This window comes from Corapipo altera, unplaced genomic scaffold, assembly GCF_003945725.1.
Source record: "Corapipo altera isolate COAL_440 unplaced genomic scaffold, ASM394572v1 24, whole genome shotgun sequence".
Taxonomy (NCBI): Eukaryota; Metazoa; Chordata; class Aves; order Passeriformes; family Pipridae; genus Corapipo; species Corapipo altera.
The window spans coordinates 1048231-1069736 of NW_020884903.1; the positions used below are offsets into that span (position 1 = coordinate 1048231).

At 39.9% G+C, this 21506-nt stretch overlaps 1 protein-coding gene across 29 annotated transcripts in view; it reads right to left on the reverse strand.

The window, feature by feature from the left end:
• Nucleotides 1–21506, reverse strand: part of EPB41L3 (erythrocyte membrane protein band 4.1 like 3) — a 138714-nt gene that overhangs the window by 67541 nt on the left and 49667 nt on the right. The window lies entirely within an intron of this gene.

Genomic DNA, 21506 nt, shown 5'->3' on the forward strand with positions numbered 1-21506 from the left:
TTCACTATCATCTCCTAGAATACACTACAATGTTTACTAGTAGAAGTAGGTTTATTATAGATCACAAGAAAAATAAACTATTTTTTTAAAAAATGTTTAATAAGCTAAATTGTTTGACAGAAAATGTTTTAAATTAGGCCAATTACTATTTCCAAACTCACGTATTCTGCACTTTCAAGGCTAAGCTCTCTAGTGAATACATGTCCCTGTAGAGCAAAGCAAGTAACAGCATTCAGCCTGTGCTCAGCTTTTGTCCTGCGTATGGGGATAGAAGTGCATGTTCCTACCCCATGCAAGCCAAAATAACACAAGAGCGAAGCAGAACTAGAAAGTATACATGGCAGATTTATGCTTCAGGCCACATTTTCGAAGTACTAACGTGTGACACGCTTGTTTAGGAACACATCATAAATTTCTACGCTCAAACTGGCACAACTGTATAAAAAAAGCCCTTTTAAAATGCATTATTTAACAAATTGTCTTTAGCATCTACAAAAAGCAATAATTAGCCTGGGTCTTAAGATGTGACAGTCAGAAATGTGTTCGCCTAATTGAACTTCAGCTGTCCATATCTGAGGTGGTCACTTTAAATGTGGAGGAGGAAAACAGACGTTTCAGAGAGCGATTCATCTGACCTATTTTAGATTCCTGCTTTAAGCTGAGATAAATCACATATTAGCGCAGCTTCGTCCAGCTCACTACAAAGGAAGCCTAAACAAGTTCCTCCAATGTAGATCACACAAACCCATCCTCTATGTTCAATTCTCCTAAGCCACTCTTTTTTGTACGCTTTAAACATTAAATTCCAGAACAACATTATTCTCTCAGAGTTTTGGTTTACCCATCTGTCAATTCAACATGGAATAAACTATTTTTCATCTGATGCTGTTATAGCTGCCTTGAAAAGCAGGTAGGCCTCCATGAATGTCCCAAGTCCCCCCCAACACCACGTTTTGTACAAGCATATGAAAATATGAAATGCAAATTAACCAAATAATTATTTCAGTAAACTCAAACTACGTATTTGATTTTCTTTTCCAGAAACTATGCATTAGGAAGTAGCCAAAACCTAACTTACTGCTACAAAAATCATTGATCAAACAACACTAAAGAGGACCTATGACCAATACAATGTGTAATGTATGAAAGTTGTAGTATCAAGTCTTTATTTTCTCCCCTCTTGGTATGAATTAGAATGGTGTAAATAAAAAGTAGCTATCATGCTTGCTGTTTAGAAAGAGGTATTAAGGAGGTGTAAGATATATATAAGAGGTATATATATAAGGATATAAGAGGTGTATATATAAGGATATATATAAGTATAGGATCGGACTGCCAGCCAATACAAATCAAATGTCTGTCTTCCTTCAGCTGCCATCACAGTGTCACTTGAAGCTCATTTTTGCACCCTGTGTAGCTTCTTTCCTAATGACCATTTGTATCCTAGCTGTTTGTAAGCATGGAAACACAGCCATTTAAATCAGTCCCATAAACCACAACTTCATGCAGCATGAGATAAAAACAAGTTTTACTTTTCCTGCCAGTTATAATTTTGAATCTCAGGGAAAAACAAACGTAGTTCTTATATTCTTCTGGGACATTCCCACATGAAACACAGCCTTACAATACTGAGTTACTCTCTAGGATTGGTTTTCTCTCGAGTTCCATGAGTCCTTGCTGGCTTAAGAGTGCTTTGTTAGAAAACTTTGTGTGCATTATCAAATCTTTTAGCATAAGAGATTCCCTGGATACAGTATTACTGTCATTAGTCAGACAGCAGATGGGTTTAATTAACCTAAGGTTACCCATTTCCAAATGTCTTTATTTCCCCATCCATACATGTTTAGTAACAAATACTGAGAACAAAATACTATTCATTTCATGCTATTATGTTACAGGTGTAAATAGAAGCAAAGCAAACACATTGTGAATCCAATCTCTTACAAACCGCTCAGATGACTGTATTATTACGATTTATCTCATTCCACCTAGTGCAGGTTGAAAATACCTAAATTGCAAGACAAAAAACAACATTCCTCTCTCAGTGCAAACCAATAACTTGTTTTGCCTTCCTCAGCAAACAGCTGCTTATCCACATGAACTTTGACAGCATTTCATTTGTTATAAGTAGCAAAACAGTCCTCCTAGTAAGAGGTAATTTCACTCACTAGAAGAAATAACAGTAATCTTAAGAAATTCACCAACATAAATATCACTCTACCTTTGTATGCAGCAAACCTGACAGAATAGCTAGTAGGGCCTAAACATTTATCAAACATGTAGCTGGCTGAGAATTTCTTATTCCTATTTGATTAGTTCATTTACTGTACCTAGCTATGTACCAAAACCATGACTTCTACTGTGAGAACGAAATCACTGAAGTTCCTTAAAAACCTTTTCTGTTGCCAGCACAGCCTCCATACCAAATTCCCCTTTCCAGCACACAGAAAACAAAATAATGAAAAGAAACTGGGAGCACTACCTTACACAAATGAGGTAATACTATGCAAGCCAGATGTGGTCTTGGATAGCTAAGTTTTGGCTTACAGTCCAGTGTTCAAACATTCAAAAAAGATTAACTGAGTCCAAACTCAACGCAGATGATGCTAATATTGGATAGTCTGAGGCTAGGGTAAATTTGGCTACAGAATTCAATCAGAATGAAAATCAAGTCTTTTGATTAAAAGTGTGGGAGAGGGGAAATGGCTCAAAATTAGCTTATTTTAATCTACTACTAAAAATTAAGTTAAAAATGTATGTACTTCCAGCAAAGTTTTAAAATGTAAGTGTTTGAGTGCTGCAGATGAACAGATAAGAGAGTATAAATATTAATATACTGTCAAGGTATTAAAACAACTTCAAAAAACCCCATGACATTTAAAAATAATTTTATTAGGTTAAGCTACAGAAAATAAATATTTTCCTATCCTTACAGCATGCAAAGACATTACATAAGTTTACAAAACCTGTAAACCACTTGCGCAAAAAACCCTACATCCTAAAACCTTATGGCACACCTAGACCTGGTTACCTTCAGCCACCAACCTATTACTGCTCGGAAGATTACCATTTCCATTACCAATTACTTGCTATGGACTTTAAGCTCATAATTTCCTCTTCTCCATAAGGGAACCAAAACTATGTTGTCTTCTGTGTCACCTGGTCCCCTATAGTAAGTGACAGTCCCAATCTACTGTATACATTCATCCATTCAAAAACTTATTTGACACCCTACCTCCCGTTCTCAAAGCACAGACCTTCTGGGTTGTATCTACAGAGCAACAAAATTCACAGATAATTGACAGCAGATTCCACAGTTTAATTAACCTAGCAGTCATTAATAAACTTTTATTTATATATAAATACATGCTAGTGAAAATACATGCTATATTAAGCAAACAGAAATCACATTAGAAAAGAAATTGCGAATTAATTCTGAATAAATTGTGATGTAATGAGAAAACAAAATTGAACCAAGTATAATTAAATGAACTATACATAGTCACTAACTATTTCCTGTAATGCACAGATTAATGATTTACATTTAAAAGCTTCTTTGATCTAATTAATTCTCTTTGTGGAAAGTTCTCCTTTAATTACAGTAATTTTTGAAGATTGTTATAAATCTTTGCAAAAGTCCAAATTTGGAAGTTATGTAACAAAATAATGATTCCATACTTCAAAAATAATGTTCTGCATAATGAGAGACATATTTATCCAATAATAATGAGATGCTGATGAGAAGAGCATATGGAGAACAATATTGCTTCGATGAGCAGTAACGGAAATGCCAATATATGTTTCAAGAAAAGAACACACACCAGAACTCCACCTTCTAAGTTTGAAATATAAACTGTTTTCATCAAACTGCCTGAAGCCTCAGCTCACTTCATTCCAGTTGTGTTCCTTTTTAGGAAAACAACCATTTTCTGTTGATCCATTTTAAGTTGGGTGAGTTTTGACCTCACGTGCAGGAGGTACCCAAGCCACAAACATATTATGCAGGGGCCCCAAGAATTAAAACCAGCTCTTTCTTGACCAATCACCATCCTTCAGTACCAGTCAGGCCTTACAGAGGAGGCATCTCCCTGGCACTGCAGTTACTCCAGTGGACACCAACAAGCCAAAGCGACTGCAAAGATGTGTCCTAAATGGATATCATTGGGAAACAGCCACAAAAAGGGCCACTGGATGCCCCCTCCCAACCACAAGCTCCTGTCACCCCTCTCATGCCAGCACCAGTGTAATTTTGGGGGCCTGGTGGCTCAGCTGGGAGGGCTGAACCTCCCCAGCATGCAGAGGGAGAAGCAGCACTTCTCCTTCCATCATCAGTGGGTGCCCCATCTGTCTGACATGGCTGTGAGGCTCCAGCCCAGCAAGTGCAACCCTTATAGTTCAAGGCACAAACACACTGGCTGTACTGAGAATTTAGCATCTCACCTTAAATGTATACATATAAGCATAAAAGCATTAGAGTCTGCACATTAAAAAAACAAAAAATATTAAAAGAAAGTAAAAAAAGTCATAACAAAAGAGACAAGAGGAAAACCAAGAAAGGCACTGAGCATCAGGGTGAGGTGCCATTGTGCCAGCAAAGCGTGATCCAGGTTAAGTGACTTAACAGATGTGGTGGCACAAGACATGGGCCCAAACATAAGTGCACGGGGGAGACTGCAGGGAGGGCAGGGAGGTGTTAATCAACAATAATAAAAACGGTTGCTTGGAGGTGATGCAAGAAAGACACAGTATGACTTAAAATATTTGTGTGGTCTGCTAGGAAGATGCATGATACAGATTTCTTTAAAGTTTCTTGATGAAGATGAAAGAAGGAAAACTAGAGGTAACATCTAAGGAAGGAGTCATGTAATCCAGAAGAGAGGGAGGAGACACCTTAAAACCACCAGTCACACCCTTCAGAGGGGACAAAAAGGGGACTGCAGATGTGAAATACCCATCAGGACCCAAAACTCCGCCATCCCAGGCACCTCTGTGGCAGCACCACCACTAAATGTACAGATTATCCTTCACCTAGAAAGGCTGGGGACAGAAAGTGTCAGAAGCTTTTCAAGGACCTGGGAAGGAGGGGAATATATCAAAAAGAGATTATACACCAAAGCAGAACCAAGGACACATGGACACAAAAGGAAACATGAAGACCAGGATAAAAACTGACTTAAAATCACCAAGAGCTGTGGCAAACTATAAGAGAGTCTATAAATACATAATAAGGAAAGCCAGGTCTGTTACAGAACATGAGAAAGGCTGAATTCTTCAGTGTCTCACTTCACAGCAGCTAGATGGGACCAGATAATGGGGGCATATTTCATCTGACGCAAAGGACGTGCAAGGGAAGAACAGAGCAAACCCATCAGTCAGCCAGCTGGTTTCAAGTCAGCAGGAACTACTGGAAATCTCCTTATGGTGCTTGGGAAACCACCATCAATCATCTTTAAACCGTTAACCACTGCCAGGGAGATGCCAGAGAGGCCAGGTAAGGTCTAAAAGAAATGAAAAGACCAAACACAGCATCCAAGCTTATAAAGGAAACAGAAAAGCCAGAAATTACAGTGTACTTTTAATACCAATGTTACTGGAGCACACTGGTAAAGGATTTCTAATCCTGTAAAAATAATGAGATTAGGAACAAAACAAAACAAATAGCTAACATTAATGTATCAAAAATTCATGTCAAACGAGAGTAATGCTTCTTTTGCTCTCTCTGACAGGACATCTGTCCCAGCTGATAAAAAAGAAGTAGAGTAGTACAGATGACAGAGCCTATCTTTAGAAAGGCTTTTAAAACAGCTCCACATGACTTTTTCATGAGTGAACTACAGAAATAGTTTCCATTACAAGAAAAAGGGGGAAAAAAAGGTGCACAAGTGATTAAAAACCCCAACACTAGCCTACAGTTAGCAGTATGATAACAACCGGTGAAAACTTATTGATTTGGAGAATCACAGCCATCTGAGGATCAGTGAAGGGCGGGAGAGTGCCTGATCCATGCTCATCAACAAACTGGGGAGGTTGGGACACACTGCTGGCATCCTCACCCAACTTAAAGACGAGAAAAGCAGCCTGACGGAAAATCATATATATGCTGAATCCAACTACATTCCTGTAAGGATAACGGCAGCAGGAGTGGACACCTCAGAACTTAAACGTGATAAGGAAGATATGGGTTACGCATCAGGAATGAAGCAGCTTGAGGGTCTGAAGTCGTGTTAAGGAAGGTGAATTCCTGCCGACACAATGCTGGAGATGTTCTGCCTTCTGCAGCACCAAGGAAAAGTACACAGCATACTGTATTTCAGTTTGGGATTCATATTTTTTGAAAAATATGCATCAAGAAGGGAGTAGAAAGAACAAGAGCAGCTTTAGAAAATGTGATCTGTGGAAAAAGGTTTAAGGAGTAGGATTTTTTTACTCTGGGAAAGGGAACAGAAAGAGAGGCTGATAAGAGCCTTGCAATACATACAAACTTCTTGCAGACAGAAATTAATCAAGCATTTGCTAACAGTGAAGCAAGAACCTGAATTGTCATCAAGTGGGATTTAGAGTAGACAGCATATCAACTGTAATGACAGTCAGGAAGAGGTTATCTATAGCTGTGTGGAGTCATCATGGGAGACTTACATACAAATAGGAGCAGCAAAATTCTCTGTTTGCAACTTTATTAAGCATAAGATATTAGAATTTTGTTGATTTTGCTACCCCTTCCACTTGGGTTGGCAACTGTAAATTCAGAAATGCATATTTGCTTCTGTTTCAAAGCACCCGGACACACAGGATAGCATTTTTATCTCCTGTTTACCTTTCATTTCTGCAATTCAGTGAAATCACCTGGGTCTGTTTTCCTCTCTGGATGGGTGGCTTCCCACTGCAATAAAACCCAGAATCACTGCCATTTCTGCTGCCCTTCCTGTATGCAGGTTTTATGAAGAGTATGACTGACCGGGTTTCCTGAAAACATCAGATCATCTTTTGGAGGTCATAACACCTAGAGCACCCCAAGGCTACCCTTATTTCTGAACAGGACAAGAAAAATCAGGCCACCATAACATGTTTTGGCTCATTTTTTCCTATCCTGCTGATCCAAGCAGCTTTCCCTATGGGTAAACATTGATATACCAGAGGAAGAAGAAAATTGCATTCTCCTATCAAACTCTCTTTTCAGGTCTGCAGGCACGGGGTGCAGTTGCCACTGCACCTTTCCCTGCATCCAGAGTGGGGGCTGGCTCTGGCCCCCTCATCCCTCACTGCCAAGATTCATCCACCAGCTTCAAAAGCAGGTTTGATCATGGCCACTGTTCATGTCAGTTCCTGCAGACAGCCCCCGTCTGTAGGAGCACACACAAGCTGGAAAACACACACCTTTCTGGGAGTGTGGAGTGTAACTATAGAAATGCACAGTGATTAAACCCAAAACTGACAGTTATTTCATTCATTAAGAAAATAACAACCAGTGTCACCACCAACACAAAAAATAACCCACAAAAAAACCCAAAAAGGTAAAAGGAGAACTCATGAGAAACACAATAAACTGCTGCTTACAACAGACTTCAGCAAAGCATCTGCTCACTAAAAACCTTTAACCTACAGAAATACTGCAATTGCAGAAAGGTAAGGGGAACCAAAAATAATACACAAATAACTTGATAAATATGTATGGTAAGAAACAACAGGGAATTACAAGGAGTAGGTAGATGTGAGGAGGAGGAGAAGGAAATGAAGGAACCAGTAACGGAGACTACGTCCCACAGATGGTGGTCATGAGAGAATTGCATAGAAACACCTTTAATTTCACCCCTTTTCTCATTTCAGTTACAAAAAAACCTAGGCAAAAAAAAACCCCAACCCCCCAGCAAAACTGCTTGTAGTGCTGTGATTAAAACCAATTGATAAATATTTCATTCAGAAACTAGAAAGGCAAGAAAGACCTCTCAATGGCACACCCTAATTTTGCACAGACAAGTGACTTTGATTACTTGGGTTACATTTACATGAAGTTTTGACCTTTCTAAATTGCTCTGGAGCCAAATGTTCACATGGGGCTCCCTGTGCATCAGTCACTATTTAAAAGTTGCATTTAATGTCACAGAGGCTAAGAGTGCTTTAGGCATCACATCATTAAAGTTCATATTCTTACATTGAGCAGAAAATAGAATGAATTCAAAATTTACAAAAAAAAAAAGAGTTGCACAAGTTGCTGACACATGGCAGGTGTGCTGCATTATCACACTACCCTCAGGCCAAAATACTGTAACACCTGTGAACAATATTTTCTGTTTCATACACTACCTAAACAGACCGTGCTCCAGTGCTCCCAAGCTGGTGACCTGCCTAACCTCACAGAAACAAGGGAATCAGACAGGCAAGGTACAGATCAGAGCATCAAGCCCATCTCCTCCAAGGGCTTCTGACTTCCTCCCAGCAGACATTTATCTTTCTAGCTCAGGTGATGGAAGAGACTATTAAGTAAAACAAAAAAATGAATTGTAATTTAAAATATCAACCTGAATTTTCTGATTTCCCGGACATCTTACTAACTAGAATTCAGCAACAAAATCAGTCAGTTTTTTGCTTCATTTTACTGAGTAGTGCTTGAAAAAGTCAAAAAGGACGGCTCACTGATGAATCAAACCCTCCCCAGCCTATTACTTGTAAAAGCAATGTAGTATTATAATTTTTTGTGGGTTTTTTTGGTTTTTGGTGGTTATTTGCAGTGACTGGATATTTTTCCCCCAATTTTACAGTTCGGAGGGGATTAATTTTTACATTTTTATAGCTTTGTCTCTAATCCAGAGTGGTTCAGAGGTGGAAGAAAGGAATCAGAGAAGACGGTCATTTGGCAGGCAGCTGCCTAACACCTCTTTCAACTGGCCACAGCCATTTCCATTGTCCACTGCTGCTCCATCCTGGCAAAACATACATCAGCACTGTGGCTGCAATCTCTGCTCCCAGCTCCATACAGGTTCACAGGCATTGCTGCCCTGCAGTATACTCAGCTTCAGGAGGCCACACTGTTTTCCATAAACCTCTCCAGAACTGAGCCTTTTAAGTTTTTTAAGGTGGTCATCATTCATTTCTTTGTGGAGGCAGACATGTGACACGGGTCATGCAAGGCAGAGCTCCTTGAGCAATGGCTTCCCCCACAGCATCTCAGAGCAGCGCCTGCTCTTCATCACTGAGGAGCTCCAGGTGTTCCTGAATGCTGGATTAAAATAATTAGTAAAACTTCAAAAACTAAGGCAGACACAAAAGGAAGGAAGAAGTCATAGGCAGTGAAAAAAAAACCCAGAGGAACCATCCTGAAACCTAGTTAGATAAAGGCGCTCTGTGCAAGGAGAGCCAACATGTTAAGGCTCGGGACAAAAGTGCTCCTATTTCATCTTCCTTTTTTTTTCGTTCCCTCCTATACTAACACTAATTTTACATCCAGTTTTTCAACTTTTGAAGGCATTAAAGGGGACTGATACAGTAAGGCTACATAGTGAGGCATCACTGTGTGTTTAGTCATAATAGCTTTTGTTTTTCTGAAATGGATTATTAATGTCATATTTAGATTTTAATTTCATGGGCATTCATGTCAGTTTTGAACATAAAACACATCCTGCAATACCAACTAATAGACAGCAAACCAGCAGTTCTCCAAACCCACAGCATCAGACAACTAGCTTTTTATACTTAAACTCTTCTGGGATCCCCATGCTCCCCAGAGCTTTAATTACCTACTACAGATTACAAAAATACTGTTAATTTGGCACTGGCAGCTAGCCCGTGACACCTGTGCTCCAAGTTACACTGTCACTGCAAAAACAGTCTCCCAGCCACCTTTAAAAATGCATTTCAACGTTTTCCCCCAAAACTGAAATACACATACTAGCAGTCTGCTTTAATGCCTCATAGCCACCAGCTGTTAAATAATGTGTTGGATGCAAATCAAGATCTGAGGATGCTGTAGGAGCAGGGACTTCTAGGAATGAATCAATCAGAGTGGAAAGACACGGATGACAAGAATATTTTCGGTGGATCCAGGCATCTGTAGAGTGATCTCACTTAAAATGAGAGAGTAAGTGGGACTCTCTCCCAGCTTCAGTTACACTTTGGTTACATGTTTTGGGACCATTTTAGTTACATATTTCCAAAGCACAGGAAGGTCGCACATATGTTGTCCCAATGCATACTAGTTAAGTCCTGAGGGTCCTTTGCATGATGAGCTCTACACGGAATTAAGAGAAAGCTTTCTGTGTCTTCACATAACATCCCAATAAAGCCAAAAACCTTTCACCATCTGTGCAGTTAAACTATGAGGATTTGCAGATCAGCATCCAATACAGCCTGACAAAGAAAATAGCTATCTTTAAAGAGGCTCTAACCCTTTTTACCTATTAAACCCTGAAATGCTCTACATACAGCTACATAGTAATTACATTATATACTCCTGACCCAGTGTTATACTGGATTATGCTGGCTCTGAAGATGGATGTCACCAGATCTGGCAACTCCTCTGTGACGTGTATGACCTTCTTGGAGTTCAGACACATAGAAGCGACAGCAGCTCAGAGAGGACAGAAGGGTTTGAGGCAATGGGGACAGACAGGTGGCTTGAAGTGTCCCCACAAGACAGTGGTCACAAAAAAATGGAGGAGGAGATAAAGAATAAGAAAGTAGGAAGTTGCAATAATGCAGCTTAATCACAGAAGCTAAGAGTAAGAGGGAATGGACAGACTCTTGCAGCAAAAAGAGGAAGAAAAGCTCTTTGCAGCTTTTAAATCATGAGGGTTTCAAAAAAGCAAGTAATGTAAATCTAGGTTGCTCAACAGGAATTGAGCATTTAAAATAATAAAAAAAAAATCTACTCTGTATTGAGTTCATAACTTAAAAGCAGAAGAAAAGGTGTTATTACCTAACTGAGGAACAAATGACTTTACAACCTGAATTATTTCCTTCCCCACATACTTTTCCTTAAACAGACCTCTGCTAAATATTTGATGGTGTGTTTTTAAGGCTACAAACCACTAATTTCATAGCTACTAAATAATCCAAACAATCTACCTTAATTTAAGGGAGAATCCTGCAATTCAGAAACAGAGTGAAAGACTTTGATACCAGACCCTATTCAGTGTGCTGAGTTTCCAACTTGCCTCACGTGCTAACCACATAAATGCCCAAATCAATACAACTCCAAGAACAGTAGCTTTTCCCATCCTTCCTCCTGATGTTGCACAGGACACTCTCTGGGCAAGTGGCAAAAGACTGCTGTGCATTGTTATCTAATGATGATTTTATGCCAAATTTTTTTTTTCAGTACCCTTCAGGTCACAGCACACAAAATTCAACTTGTTTATATTCCACAGTATGTGGTAGTGTGGGGGGTGGGGAGAAAGGTAACTGCGTAACTGTCTCACTCCTTACTGGAAAGATTTGCTCAAGAAGGCATTTATAATTTCAAAATTTAATATATCAAACAAATTTGATACCTTAGTGCACAATTCAACATTCTCAGAAGCTAATAAACATGCAGAAAACACAAAGAGTTACTCCTTACTGCATCATAAATGGTGGCTCAACAACGAAAAACTTCTAGTAGCTCTGCCTGATGCTAGATTAACGAGAGAGTTGCATTTCACCTCTCCTTCCCCTCTTCTGCTCACTCTGCAGTCTGTTTTCTGTGGGGACACAAATCTCCATGCCAATATTCATATGGCCATTACATGTGAACTAAAAAATGAATGAGGTAATCCACCCCCTCACTAGATGTCATGAATGCCCCAGGGAAGCGGGACCCTGCAGCTGGGCTCCAACCCACTCTGCTCTCTGTCACCTCCATTATATACGTGTGTTTTACCACATCTGGGGCCACAGAAACTTTACCCCTAAGAAATAATTGTTTTAAAGGTTTCCAAAGAAGCAAAAACCTACTAATCCTTCCCCCAGCTCCAGAACAGCATTAATTATTGCTACAGCAGCAGCCACCAGAGGTTCTCTCTCTTTGGAGAGAGACAGGCACGCAAGCATGCCAAAACCACCACCAACAAATCAAGCACATAAGATATGTGCTGGATCTTAATTAGGGGGTTTGTCTTGCATACTGACATCCATACTCTGTGCTCCCCTTCCCAGCTTCCTTTGCCTAAACTCGCCTGGTACATATTTATGTCACCTTTTACCAAAATCCCACAATGCTGAAGTTTCTATGTTCCCCACAGGCCATATATTCCATTGATTTCCTAGCCTTACTGTTAATAAAAATTTTCCCAAATGTCTGACCTAATTCTTCCTATTTGAAATGTAGGCACACTCCTCCTCACCCTGACGACAATGGACACATAACACGGCTTTGCAGCTTGCAGATGGCTGCTGTTCGTCCCTCAGACCACTCTCTGTCTCTTCTGGCAAGTCCTATTTTTAGTTCTCTCTCAGGCTCTTTCTCCTGTTCTCTGTTCTCTTTCCCATCAGTCCACCTTTCTTCCAAGCAATAGCATCCAAACCCTACTTTCGGCTGAAGATCAACTGTGCTTACTGGTGCTGAACAGCTTGGAAGGAAGGCTTTACGCCTGAAAACAATACTTTTCCTGCTAGCAAAAAGCTCAGTAATTTCACCGTATTATGACAATTAGCAACTCAGTTTTAACCTTTGATCTATTCAAAATCCCACACTGTTTTCTTCAAACTCATGCTGAAAGATCTCCCAAGTGGAAGATAACTATCCTAACTACATTATGTTCAACAAAAAGCAAGGAAAAAAACCTCAACTTACCGGGTAAATATTTTTTTTTTCATTTTATACTTTAAAAGTCCTTTTTCTTATGCTGTGTATCATCAAAAAAGTAAAGTATTTATTGCTGTAAAAGATCTAGTTTCAGTGACAGAGTGCACATGATTTGTATCAGAACAACTGTAGCTCCCTGGATTCAAAGTACATTCATGCCATTACACTCTCTTATTTATTAAAATATTAAGGAGTAGCAATTGGAAACATTTCCAATTTCACCTATAGCTTCCATCCACTGCTGACATATGCATTCCACCTCCTTGACAGGTCTTGAGGGCATCAGCAATTTGGCCAGGCCGACCCCCCAGCACGTTTGCTGTAGTGGTTTCATGAGAGCAGAGGACATCTCCCAAAAAACACAGGAACTCGATGCTCTTGTCCGCTTTCAAGAGCCACAGGGCCATTAAGGTGACCTGAGTGGCAGTGCTGGCAGTGTCATAACTTATTAATAAATTGAGAGCAAGCTCACATCTGCTAGGAATGGAAAGTCTAGCCTACCTCGTTTTACGGTCTCTAGCTGAGTCAAGCACATTAAAATATGTATTACTTCTGTCTACCTGTCACTTCTTGTAATATGCTTAGGTGAACCCATGGCTGGAAGCCAGAGCCCAAACTGTTTCAACACAAGCAGTGCTTTTGGGGAAAAGTTATTTGCAACATAAGTGTCAGGTTCCTCTCAGTATGCTGGTAAATGTATGCCTCAACCCTTAACGAACCAAAAGTTAAATCATGAGGAAAGACTGCGATTTCAGCTTAATCTGTGAATCATAATACACTCATGAAATGAACTACATGCTCTGCTTGTAGCTCATGCTCCAATGAGAGAAATGGAAAAGCCAAAAGACTGATTGAGGCTGATTCCTTTAGCATGTATGTTAAAAACGATTTTGATATTGGTTTCTCAAGAGGGAACAAAACCCCAGGCTACATTACACCATTAAGGAGAGTATCATCTCCTACCTTTGGTACCGACAGTAAATGTGCCATGGGGACACGAAGCCACAAAAAGGGCTGACAGGCCAATATAGGATATTGCTTCATTCCAACCCATTGCTAGACAATGGCTGGCATTCAGACAACTGAAAACTTGTAGAGAAGCTAGTTCAAGCTGGCTTAAGTGGATGCAAGTATGAACTTGGATATTTAGGAGTTCTTAAGAAGAAAAGCTGCTTGCAGTATTTCAGGGTGGGGTTCTGAGACTTTCTTTTTTGTCTAATCTATTAGTGCTAAATAAGACCAGGAATATGGCAGGGTCACTTGTGCTCAGAACTGCATCTAAGCCTCAGAATTACAGCTGTAGTTAATGGGTTTTCCAAGTTGGGGGGAGAGGGGAGGAATCAACTATGGAAAAAAGAACTCTAAACCAAAACCACTTAGAAAACCCCAGCAGCCTGCAGACTAAGCAAGTTAGGGATTCCTTCTCTTGCTCACACACAAGTATACAATCAAGGGTACAGCTTCCAAAATACATATATTTGAGGTTCTTCCTCGTTTCACCCCATTTATAATCTTTTACAAGCTCCTAAAAGCATGCTGCCTTCAAAAGGATGAGGGTTTTTTTATTTCTTTTTATTTCATCTCCAGTTCAGCACGTGGATTGACATGCGCTGACATAACCTTAAGTAAAACAGGTTCAAGTATGCATTTTCACCAACCCTAAAGCGAGCTCTATTTTATTAGGGTTTTTTTTCTTTTTCCTCTCCCTCTGCTCACACTTCAGAAGAGAGGAAATGCCTGCTGTGAATTCTTGTCCAGCATTTTAAATACCACATGAAACGCTTTCTTTCCAGTGCGAGACAGCTTCCCATGTAAGCTCTCCAAGAACAAGGGGTGTAAATACCTCTGTCCTTCCTCAGTGAGTGGGAAGCAGCTGGGCCAGAGAGGGAGACCAAAGGCCCTACATGCCACAGCACCTACCCAGCACCCATGCTCATGCCAGCAAGGACAGAAAACACCATCGGCAAATAACCAGCCACTTCTCTCGACCACCCAGCTCCAGTTGTAACCAAAACTGGCAAGCACCCAAAAAATACCAATTTTTTATATGAAAATCATTCAGTTATTTTTAAAGCAACAAACTATACTACCCTATACATCACAGCCATATGTTCATTATGGAATTATATGCAGAAAAGCTAAATTATTACCTTTTTGCAACAACCTTGGTGTTGTAGCACCCAGAAATCTCATAGGAGACAGTTTTGTAGCTTATTAAACTAAATACGTTTTTGTGTTCTACAAGGTTTCATTGTCAAGGAAGATCATGTACAGCTATAAATCTATGAAATGTATTATAGATAATGCCACAGGTTCAAATCATTTTGATTGTAATGGAAATGATGATTCTCTTAGTTTGTTCCTTCAATGCTCAGGCCACAGCAGTCTGCAAGGTACAGCAGACCCATTACTGCAGCTGAATAAAAGGCAATTTAAAAAATTCACATAAAACAGAGACAAATCCAAACTTCTCTATTTAGGTTGTTACCCTCAATAGAGACACTAAGTCATTATTGCACATCTGTTTTAAACACTCTTCATAACAAAAAGTCTGGATTTTTGATTTGTGTTTTGTGGGCTGGTTGGGGTTTTTTGATCGCCTTTGGGTATTTGGGCATTTTTTTCTTGTTTGGGGTTTTTTTGGGGGGTGGTGTCTTTTTTTTTTTTTTTCCCTAAAAAAAGGCTCATGTTATCATTCCTTTTCCTCTCAGATACTGTAGCATGTTAGAAAGCAGATTTGTTAAGTCATGTATGCACTAGCAAGTTTAAGTCTGGCACACATCCAACTCCTCCTCATTCAAACAAAATTTATATACTGAAAAACCTGTACCACAAAAGAAAAAAACCCTCTACTTTGCTATTTTCAGAACAGAGTGAATGTACTTGAATGAAAAAACCTGAACTTAGTTCCTAGAAAAATGACAGAAAGAGAAGACTGATTGAGCCTTAACACTGCGTTGGCTGTAGCTATCCTAGCCATTTGCACCATTACTAACCTCAGCAGTGGTCCCTGACCTCTGCAACAGGATTTATAGGCACCCTGAGCAGATGCTGAACTATTTCCCAATGTATCGCTTTTAAAGGCAAAAAGATGTGGAATTTTCTTCAAACTACTAGTGTGGGTCTGCAACATAAGGTACAGTATGCTTACAAACCCTACACTCCATGGCATGGGTTTTTGAACTTGTTTTAATTCACAGGTCTTGGCAGGCAGAGGCAGTGTGCTGTTTGGGACCAGAGCAAAGCCAGTGCAAAGCATGTGGATGGCAGGACCTCAGCCCAAATATTTCACTGTATGGATCTCCTTCTCTCAGGCCAATGCCACTCACCTAACATGAACATGGGTGCATCCTTCTCTCCTGGTTTATATTTATCCCTGGCCCACGTGGTGTTTTCCAACAGTAAACACAAGCTCACCAGTGCTTAGGACTCTGAAACCAAAGAAGGAATTTTCCCCCAACTCTACACGTACCTTTTCACGTGTGAGACGTTAAAATTATACAAATTGGGTTCACGTGCCAAGGAACAAAGGCCTGGAGTTTTTGAATGTTCAAAGCCAGCATATGTCTAGCCTTACACTTATCTTCTATATGTACTTTGCCTCTCTGAAGCCTACAGCACAGCTGTCAAAAACAGTCACCCCTTTTGCTAACACTTTCCTTAATCCTAGCCTATAATTAAACTTTCCAGCTGCCACACTCAGAGATGGCACCAATATCCATCATTTATTCCTAAGTAGACCCTAGAAAGCTCTTTTTCTGATTTCCAAGGCCATGGGCTAGGATCAAAGCCTCCTACACTTACAGGTTTTAGGCTAAAAACCTTTCATTCACTTACAAATTGTCCCATCTTTTACTAGGGAAATTAAATGGCCAAGCAGTATTATCTTAATAATTGAACTCATGCATCTTTATAGTGTCAATAAGTGGAATGCAAAGAGCTTGAAAACCGATGGATAAACACTGCACGTGTTTACACGTTTTGTATGGAAAACACACCAGAAAGAGCTGTATAACCAACATCATTTACCAAGCTGTTTGATCCAAGCTTGAAGTTTTAATTGGAACTCTGTGGCAAAAGAATTAAGATTTGGAAAGACCCCCTGAATAGAAGTAATGAAAGGCCTAATATCTAACTTTAGATTGCAACAGTAAATTGTGGTTAGCACTTCAATCTTGAAAAATCTGTTTCTCACATTCATGTAAATGATTACTTGAGTAGCAGAGCTGGTTGGCAACATTTTTGTCTGGTGCTATTCTTGCAGTGTTCAAGAGGACTTCATATTTTATGAGAAAATTACTGGCTTCACTGCTGAAAAAGGAAGGGAGAAGATGTCTAAAGCAAATGCTGGAGTTTTTGGTGGTGTGACATAACAAGACCCTGAAGCAGGTCGGGGAAGTGTAACACCCAGTGCACACACAGTATGGGCTTCAGGACACCCATCATCCACAAGCCCTTCAAATCCAGAGTAAGAAAACTGCACCAGACAGCCACAAAACCCCATTACTTTTGTGGGCCTCAAATGTTCTAGACATCTGCTGCGTCTCTGAGCCCACAAAGCTCCCCCAACCCAAACCTGAAGGATAGAGAACCATGCACAGCATCTTCAATCCCAGAGCTCTGCAACTCCACGCACCGCAAACTAGGAGCCTACCTCTCCACATACTATCTGTTGTAGAGTAGGACAATATCTGCTTGAGTGCTGAAGCACTATCACTGAGAACAGCAAGCAGACACAAAGTGGGGGCACCTTCAGAAAAGGAACCCATTGTTTTTCAGTGTTATCCCAGTGGCTGAGGTTAACAATTTAACAGTAAAGTTTTAATGAATTTTAATAACTGTGCAGGATATATCAGCTACCGTAGTCAGTCAAGCCTAAAAGCATCACTGCTAAGCAAAGAGATCACACTAGACAGGTGTAAAAACTCAAAGCTTGGACAGCTATGGCTTGTTCCTAGCAGTAAGGCAATAAAGTTCAATATTTTAAGAGAAAACGAATACACTTTCAGCTACATCTAAACAATGGGTGAAACTTTTCTCCATCCTTACATTAAACATATCATTTCAAACGTGCATTTTGAAGAGTGCACGTGACACTCTTAGGCTTCAAATATGTATGTGTTGAGAGGTTAGGAGAACATGAAAACAGTGTTTCATTGAAACCCGTTTGTCATTTTTAATCACAGGATAACTCTAGAAGAGGTGTGACTGATGCAATTTAAATTTTCACCTGACAAACTGAATTATTCATCTTTGTGGTGCCTACGACAAAAGACCAAGCAGAGCAGTCAGTCAGTCAGTCACCAGCCCCAGCAGCTACCACGGAAAATCCTTGAGAAGGGGAAGTTGTGTCTTGCAGATCCTGAGTGTGAAGTCCTGCTCCTCCCAGGCACTGCAGCCAGGAGGGCCCAAGACCTCGTCCTTGTTCCCACTGCTATCTCCTACCTCTGGTTTTCCAAAGCAGAGGAGGACCTTGGGCAGCCTCACTGATAAGAAATGCTGTGGTTTGCAAGGAAGGTGACAGAGAAACAAAGTTAAGGGCTTTATCTGCAGCTGGAAAGAGCTGTTTGTTCTGTACTTGTGGCTCTGGTAGGGAGGGCTAAGGAGCCTGAGGAGCTTTTTACTCATATCTGAATGAAAGCCTTACCTATTACTAGTCACTATTTCATTTGCCTATGGAAAAGAATAAATATTCCAAGCTCACACTAAGTTTTCAAGGAGTTGTCTTTTTCTAACAGAGTGCACTTGTCATGAAGCCTTGTTACACCAGTTCTGGAACACACCAGAACCGTTTTGCAAAACTGTTATCTTCAATGTTTTATATTATTCTTATACACTAATTTTGTATCTCTCTAATATTAGTGATCAATAGTTCCCTTATTATGTGTTTAAGTAGAGTTCAGAAAGAAATAAAGTTCTAAAAATTTCCACAGTTACTTAAAATGGGATTTCCATACACCACAATTTCAGAATACTGGGATAAATTAGAATAGGTTATCCAAGGTCTTAAAATGAGGGCCAAAAACAGGATTCCTTGCCTGGGAACCTAAAGATGTTGGATTAAACATGCCTCTAGTCAAAGACTGAATTCTGCTTAGCCCACATCTCCAACTAGTATGTTTTCAAGTAGGAAATAATTCTATTCATTATGTAAACTCTTATTCAGACTCTTGTTAATGTTTTTGCTATTCTTTCTGAATTTCTGGACAGTTTATTTCAGGCTCAGCAGCCAACATTTAATTAAGAAATATTTAACCACTAGTATTTTTTAAACAATGTCACATATGCAGAAATAATTGCCTATCACATCTACTTTACAAAATCAAAACACAGACAGTGGAAACCAGATACAAAACACTCGCCTTCAGCTGAAATAGTTTTGTTTAGAAAATGAACAGACAACGTAGTTCCTTGGCTGAGACCTTGATCTGTTTGCCAAGTCCCATCCTGCAGATAATTCTTACAACATTCCCATCCTGCAGAAATTACTCTTCTTACAACATTCCAGGTGCAAAGGACACTATGAAGGAAGCACACTCACAATTATGCAGATTAGGAATAATGATAGCCTTGGTATACCTTAAAAGAAAGGTAGCAAAGGATTTTCAGCAAAGTACATAATGCAATATGTAGTTAATGTATCCATTTTAGATTGGAAGCTAGAGAACGATGGATATCCTATGACAGTTAGTTTCTTTAGCATATGATAGTTTGTTGCCACATCTTCTATTGCATGCCAGTACTTTTGTTACTTAAAAAAAAAAAAGGCACAGCAAGATTTCTTACAAATCTATGGAGATATCAAACACTTGTAGAGACTTCCACAAAGTGGTTAAAAAAAGGAGGCACAGCTACACTGACAGCATTCTTCAAAGCAACATCACAGGATCAGAAGGTCATGGGAGGGCATCTTTTTTCATACCAGCTATCTTGCTTTTAGATAGAAGAAACACAGGCAAGAGTTAGAAAGGGGCGCTTTGGGTGATGGAAAATGCAGGACACAGGGAAACAGGAAAATAAAGTGCAATAACCGAACTGCTACTGGGGTGAGGCGAGGTGATTCAGAACAATAAGAGATGGGGAAAACACAACGATCATGTCTGCACAGCAGATTGGTAAAAACAAAATTGGAGCCAAAGAGGGAGGCAGCCCAAAGCCAGGTAAAGAGTTCACTTTAATTGAGACACTCCTCTTACAGAAGCTGCTGATATCCTTCTGGTCAGTGTAACCATCCTGCCTCCACAGGTAACCCCAAAACCATGCAGTTTGCTCTGTACTGGCAAGAGACATTTTATGTCTGTTCCTACAGAACAGCAGTGGGAAGCTGGTAAAAATTTAAAAGGAAGGAACTTTTTTATTTTTTCAGCTCCGCATCCCTAATTTAATCACTGTCCCCTCAGGCTGAGAAAAGGACTGGCTTTACTGTTCTGCATCACTATGTTGGCAGAGATGCTGCACAGTACAATATTCATGGTTTATATATGATACAAGTGTAAGAAAACCAGTCTTGGGTTCACACAATGAAGAACAAGTCAAGAAATCTGAGTCACAGAACTAGTAGATTAGGATAAAATACTTTCAAACTTTAAGTGTGAAATTCTGGATGGTTTGGCTTCATGAAAACAATGGGTAACAGATCAGAAATAACAACCTCAGCACCAACACTTAGAAGAATAAGGTAGGCTTTTCAAGTAAGTTTAGTTTAGTTTAGTTCTCAAGTTATTTAGTTGTATCAGCATTTCACCATCACAATAATTGTGTGGTATATTTAGTTATGTGCACATAAAAGTAAGTAACATTGTTTATGCAGAGAGAATATATTTAAATATATCGATGAAGGTGATGGGCACTGTCTTTTCTCCCTGCCTTGGACAACCAGTGATGGCAGAAGCACTGTCTGCTGGTTCTGCTTCTCCATCCCATTACAGGTGTGAAAGGATTTCCAAGATCAGAATAAACTATGACAAATCAGTTATTCTCTAGTTCTTGAGAGTGTCCTTAAATAGGGTGGCATGAGAAGTGGTTGTGAGTCATGGTTATCTTTTTTACTTTTTCCAAATATCTACTATAGCCCATGAATAGAATGATTATAATCTACAAATATGACTAGTGGCACTGAGGGTAGGATTGAACACAGAATACAAGCCAGTGTAATTACCAGATCTAAACTGGTGCAGAGCCTGTCCACAACCTCTGTTTGCTACACTTAGCACGCTATCCCTACAAGTAACTGACGAAACCCTGTAACAGAGTGCTGGCACAGTATTAAAGGATCCTCCTAATTGCCATGCCTCAAATTCCAGCTCTAAGCTTGCTAAGAGAAAGTCTGCAAAACTCTTTAATAAATCATAGAAATCAGAGATGGAAATTAGGTCATGTCACCCACGTCTCCTATCCGCACTGTGAGTTTCTTACCCATACATTGCTGCTGAGTGCTCTGTCTCGACAACTCTTAAATGATTCAGCTGCTGAGGTTTCTCCCAATTCCCCAGGCAAGCTGTTACACAGCCCAGTGAACCTCACCATCCATGCACTTTTCACTGACCAGTTTCATCCTCTCCACACCAGTTTTGCCTTGGTCCCATTTTGTTCTGTTCCTATTTTTATCTCACTCCAACTCCCTCCAAATCTGCTCTTGATGCTACTTCAACCACCATCCGGCAAAAATTGTTGCTCAGGAAACGTTCTTCTGCCTCTCCTGTAATACCGCTGTAGTGTGTTGCTATTTTTA